Genomic DNA, 6,384 nt, shown 5'->3' with positions numbered 1-6,384 from the left:
TGAGACTCTCTCTGAAGGGTGAAATTGTGGGTACTTAAAATTTTCTTTTTATATATTTCTGTATTTTCTATAATGAGCACCTATTATTTTATTTAGAGAGAGTATAGGCTATATTTGATTTTTTTTAAATAGCTCTCCCTGACTCAGCATTTTAAAATAGTTTATTTATTTATTTTTAAGACAGACAAGAAGAACACAGGAGGAGCAGAGAGAGAAGGAAAAAGAAACTCTCAAGCAGGCTCCACACTGTCAGTGCAGATCCCCATGTGGGGTTTGATCGCATGAACCGTGAGATCACGACCTGAGCCAAGATCAAAAGTCAGACACTCAACCAACTGAGTCACCCAGGTGCCCCATAGGCTATATTTGATTTTAAGTCTTTTTTTTTTTTCATGTATATGTGGAATCCATGCCTCTTGTAAGGTTCAAATGGTCCAGAAATAGGTAACCCCATAGGAAAAGTCCCTGTATCAGTCCTAATGCTGTTAACATTCTGTGGGTAACTTAAAGAATAAATCTTAAATTCAGGTACATTTCTTTCATGTTATGTCACCATTTAGAAATGAAGCAGCTCAAACATATTCCATTTTTGTTTCCCATTACTATCACCTAACAATAAAAGTTTTATATTTACAAGGAAGAACACAGGCTCTTTTCTAGGTTCAAGGCAGAGAGCCTGAGGTGCAAAGAAGGTGTGATAATTTTTCCTGATTCCAAGAACTGAGCCAGGAAAGAGTTTGCCTCCTTAAAACACGGGGCCGCCGTTCTTTGTTATTTTAAAAGCTGTAACTATAAAGATTTCCTTTCAATTTTTCTTTTGTAACTTAGGTCAAAACTAGAATACTCTTTTGTTGTATGTTTATGTGTTGCATTGCCCCAATTATAAAATATTACCTGCTGAGAAAACTGAGGCCAGAGTGGAGAGGGACTGTGGTTGGGGAGTCTACTTCTGACACAGCCACCAACTCTCTGTGACCCTTCTCTGGGCCTCCCCTTCCTAGACTATATTATTTTTATAATGAAGAACAAAAGCGAAGAGTAACAATAAAACCCTCTACTGGGCAGCGGCGTGGAGGGTGCTGCAAAGACTGCTGGTTGTCCTACATGCCATTCTTCCTGAGTACAACATTTTTTGTATTTTTAGCTGAGCACATAATTGACCCACAAAATAGACTGTTTCCTTGCCTCCCTTGCTAGATGTGGTCAGTGGAAAATAAGCAAAATGTTTTTAAAGGGAAGGGGTGTTTTATTTTTCTCCAGTTACTCCTTTCTAATGGCTGGAATGTGGACATGATGGCTGGAGCACAAGCACCTACTTTAGACCATGAGGAAACTTTGGGAATGAAAACTACACACTGCAGATCAACCATATAGAGCCTGGGTTCCTTGTTCGGTGGTATATCATGCTAACCCTGGACTGCATGCCTGCCTCTGGACTTTTTTTTTTTTCTTTTTTAACATTTATTTATTTTTTGAGAGACAGACAGTGAGGAGGGGAAGGGCAGAGAGAGAGGGAGTCACAGATTCTGAAGCAGGCTCCAGGCTCTGAGCTGTCAGCACAGCGCCCGAAGCGGGGCTCGAGCTCACGAACCATAAGTTCATGAGATCATGACCTGAGCCGACGTCGGGTGCTTAACCGACTGAGCCACCCAGGCGCTCCTGGACTTCTGGAATGTGAGAGGGAAATACACTTCTGTCAAGTGTAATCCACTGGTATTTGGGGATTTCTTTTGAAAAATTTAAAATCCAGTTAGCAGACCGTATAATATTAGTTTCAGGAGTACAAGATAGTGATTCAACACTTCCATACATCACCCAGTGCTCATCTGGACAGGTGCACTCCTTAACCCCCATCACCTGTGTAACCCATCCCGCCCCCCCACCTCCCCTCTGGCAACCATCAGTTTGTTCCCTATAGTTAAGAGTCTGTTTCTTGGTTTGTCTCTCTCTTTCTCTCTCTCTTTTTTCCCCTGTTGCTCGTTTGTTTTGTTTCTTAAATTCCACACATGAGTGAAATCATACGGTATTTGTCTTTCTCTGACAGACTTATTTTACTTAGCGCAATACTCTCTACTCCATCCGTGTTGTTGCGAATGGCAAGATTTCATTCTTTTTCATGACCGGGTAATGTTCCATTGTATATATAACCACTACCTCTTTTCTTTTTAATTCTTAACATTTTATTATTTTTTATTTTAGAGAGAGAGAGAGAACGCACGAGCAGCGGGTGGTGGCGGGGGGAAAGGCAGAGGGAGAGAGAGAATTTCAAGCAGGCTCCATGCTCAATGCAGAGCCTGATGTGAGGCTCGATCCCGTGACCCTGGGATCATGACCTGAGCCAAAATCAAGAGTAGGATGCTTGGGGCACCTGGGTGGCTCAGTCCCTCGAGCATCTGACTTTGGCTCGGGTCATCATCTTGCAGTTCATGAGTTCGAGCCCTGCATCAGACTCCCTGCTGTCAGTGCAGAGCCCGCTTCGGATCCTCTGTCCCCCCCTCTCTCTGCCCCTCCCCTGCTTGCTCTCTCTCTCTCAAAAATAAACATTTAAAAAAAAAAAGGAGTCAGATGCTCAACCAACTGAGTCACCCCGGTGCCCTGACACCACATCTTCTTTATCCATTCATTAATCGACAGACACTGGAACTGTTTCATTAATTTGGCTATTGTAGGGGGGGGCGCCTGGGTAGCTCAGTCAGTTGAGTGTCCGACTCCTGATTTCGGCTCAGGTCATGATCCCAGGGTTGTGGGACTTGAGCCCTGTGTTGGGCTCCGGGCTGAGCGTGGAGCCTGCCTGAGATTCTCTTTCTCCCTCTATTTCTCTCCCCTACTTGCTCTCTCTCTCTCAAATGAAATTAAAAAAAAAAAAAAGGCTATTGTATAGACTGCTGCTATAAACATAGGGGTGCACGTATCCCCTTGAATTAGTACTTTTGTATCCTGTGGGTAAACACCTAGTAGTGTGACTGTTGGATTGCAGGGTAGTTCTATTTTTCACTTTTTGAGGAACCTCCATACTGTTTTCCAGAGTGGCTACACCGGTTTGCATTCCCACCAACAGTGCAAGAAGGTTCCCCTTTCTCTGCATCCTTGCCAACACGCGTTTTTTCTTGTATTGTTGATTTTAGCCATTCTGACAGGTGTGAGGTAGCGTCTCATTGTGGTTTCGATTTGCATTCCCCTGACCATGAGTGATGTTGAGCATCTTTTCATGTGTCTATTGGCCATCTGGATTTCTTCTTTGGAAAAATGTTTATTCATGTCTTCTGCCCTTTTTAGTTGGATTTTTCATTTTGGGGGTGTTGAGTTTTATAAGTTTTTTATATGGTATTTTGGGATTTTGTTATTTGCAGCCTTGTACAAGGCAGGAGAATCAGTGAGGGGGCTGTTTCAGTAATTGAAGGGAGAGTTGATGAGGGCCTGAGCCATGGTGGGAAGCGGGTTTAAGAGATACGGGAGACATGCTAAGTGCCCATGCCTGAGGGGCCTTAATGGGGATTGCTGATTTGTTTGATCCGGAGTTCAGCAGAAAGGTCTGAACCAGAGAAACCATACGCTCAGAGTGGTAAAGTTCCCACAGTCACACAGCCAGGAGGGGCTGGACCCTTAATGATGTGTGTATCAGTTACCTACTGATAACCTCCAACATGTAGTGAGTAGGAGTCAGGGGTCTGGAAGCTGCTCACCTTGGTGGTTCTAGCTTGGTGTCTGTCATGAGATTGCAGTTAAGATGTTGGCCACGGCTGCGGTCATCTGAAGGTTGGAAGGGGGCTGGAGGAGCCATTTCCAGGATGACTCATTCATACAGCAGCTGCCCCACCTTCACCCCGAGCCCCACCCCCACCCCGGTGCTGAGGGCCTGCCCTGTGTTGAAAGTTTTCCCCGAGTAAAGACCGATGCCACGTTCAGAAGTGCAGGGGAGAGACAGTGTAGCATAGAGGTGGCCTCTGATATGTTCCAGCAAGGGTGGCTGGGATGGGTAAGGGGAATGCTGTCTATAAGGCGTGTGGCCCACAATGAGTGTTCATGAAACACTAGCTCCTGCTGGGGATAGGACTTGAGGTTCAAGTCCCAGCTTTGCCACTTGGTGGTTGTGGTGCTTCAGTGTCTCAGCCAAATGGGATGCTAATATCCATCTCATGGGGTTGGCATGAGGATTAAGGAAGGAAACACATGGGGCACCTGGCTGACTCCATCAGCAGAGCATGTGACTCTTGATCTCAGGGTTGTGAGTTCGAGCCCCACACTGGGTGTAGACATTATTTATTTATTTATTAAAAAAATTTTTTTAATGTTTATTTATTTTTGAGAGAGAGAGACAGAACATGAGCAGGGGAGGGGCACAGAGAGGGAGACACAGAATCCGAAGCAGGCTCCAGGCTCTGAGCTGTCAGCACAGAGCCTGACATGGGGCTCGAACCCACGAACTGTGAGATCATGACCTGAGCGAAAGTCAGACACTTAACCGACTAGCCACCCAGGTGCCCCGAGATTACTTTAAAAGAACAAAAAAGGAAATACATGTAGAACATCTAAGCTGGTGCCTGGCACATCATAATTGCCCAAATAAAGCTTTACAGACATCCCTTGTTTTATTGTACTTTGCTTCAAAGATATTGCATTTTTTTACAAACTGAAGGCCAAGCAAGTCTGCATCAAGCAAGTCTGTGGATATCATTTTTCTAGCAGCAAATGCTGCTCACTTCACGATTCTGTGTCATGTTTTGGTCACTCTCATAATATTTCAAAAGTTTTCATTACTATGTGATCAGTGATTTCAGCTTGCTGAAAGCTCAGAAGATTGTTAGCATTTTTTAGCAATCATTTTTAAAAAAGTAATCTCTCAATTCAACGTGAGGTTTGAACTCATGACCCCGGAATCAAGAGTCACTGTTTCACCCCTGCAATAAAGTATTTTTTAAATTAAGTATGTACCTTGGGCACCTGGATGCCTCAGTTGGTTAAGCTTCTGACTTCGGCTCGGGTCATGATCTCATGGTTTGTGAGTTCGAGCTCCACTCTGGGCTCTGTGCTGACAGCTCATAGCCTGGAGCCCGCTGCAGAGTCTGTGTCTCCCTCTCTCTCTCTGCCCCTCCCCTGCTCACGCTCTGTCCCTCTAAAATGAATAAACGTTAAAAAAAATAATAAAATAAAAAAAAATTAAGTATGTACATTGTTGTTTCAGACATAATACTATTGCACACTTAATAGACTGCAATATAGTGTCAACATAACTTTTTTACCACTGGGAAACCAAAAGATTCATTTGACTGGCTTTATTGTGGTGGTCTGGAACCGACCCACAATATCTCTGAGGCACGCCTGTATGAGGTTAATTATCCTGCTCGAAATCCCCAGGGGCCTGCCCAGGCTGTAGCACCAAGGACATCCATAGGTTCTTCCGTGTCACCTTGCCAGCTGAATTTTACCCCCCTGCTTAGGGCCTGGCCCCTATCTTCCTGCACCCCTTTTCTCTCCACCTGACAGGCCATCCCCACGCCCAGCCCTGTCACTCTGTTCATCTCTCCCTGGAGCCCTTTTCTGGTGGGATCTCCCAGAAGGGGCTCGCCTTCCTCTGTCCCTCTCAACGCATGCGTCCTGCCTGTTTCTTGTGCCTGGCATCGTGCTGCTCGTGACCTGGTGGGGGGAGTGGGAAGATCCACACTGGACCGGTTTGGGGGAAGGGGTGGGGCGTGGGGAGGGGGGTGGCTGACTCAGCTGAGTTGGAGGGCCTCCAGGGGGAGCAGGAGGGTAACCCAGCTGAGATGGTGAGCAGCAGAGGTGGGGGTGAGGAGGGTGTGGGTCTGGAAAGGCTGCCCAGAGGAAGCGAGCCTGAGCCGAGAGGTAAATGATAATCCCCTGCCACCTCCAGATGTCAAGCCAGCAGTAGGCAACACTTGTGTCTTTTTCATCTGCACACTCTAGGTGCTCAATAATTGCTTTTGAATTTAATTGAGAGGAGGGTCATTTGAGGATTTGAAGAGTGATAGAATACCTGCTTTTCCCCCAAATGTGCCCCACCAGCTTGTTCAAGGTGCTTGAAATCTCCCCCCATTAGATTCACATTTGGCTTCAAAGCCAGTGCCTCCAGAAAGCTCCCTCTCAACTGTTCAGATCTGCACCCAGCATGTTCCGTGGGTGGTATCAGAGCAGCCCATTAGTCCCGACGAACTGATCTGACAAGCCATCTGTCACCCACAGCCCCAAGCCACCCTGAAATCGCCGAGTGTGTCGCTTGGCTCCACTCCTCTTCTGGGCCCCCTCCGCCAACCCCCAAGTGACCTGATGGTGGTCCGAAGTCCCCTCTGAGTAACCCTGCCCCCAGCGCTTCCCACCTGAGCTTTCACACTGGATGGCCTCACAGCACTTGTAGGAGGGAGGCGCACC

The 6,384-nt window shown here is 46.3% G+C and overlaps 1 long non-coding RNA gene across 1 annotated transcript in view; it reads left to right on the top strand.

The window, feature by feature from the left end:
- Positions 1-331: 331 nt before the first annotated feature.
- Positions 332-6,384, top strand: part of LOC115513829 — a 29,955-nt gene continuing 23,902 nt past the window's right edge. The window contains exon 1 of the long non-coding RNA XR_003968803.1: positions 332-348. This is a non-coding gene — a long non-coding RNA (uncharacterized LOC115513829). The remainder of the gene's footprint in view (positions 349-6,384) is intronic.

Source organism: Lynx canadensis, chromosome B2 (assembly GCF_007474595.2).
Source record: "Lynx canadensis isolate LIC74 chromosome B2, mLynCan4.pri.v2, whole genome shotgun sequence".
NCBI lineage: Eukaryota > Metazoa > Chordata > Mammalia > Carnivora > Felidae > Lynx > Lynx canadensis.
The sequence above is the reverse complement of the archived record's forward strand: the minus strand, read 5'-3'. Positions and strand labels throughout refer to the sequence as shown.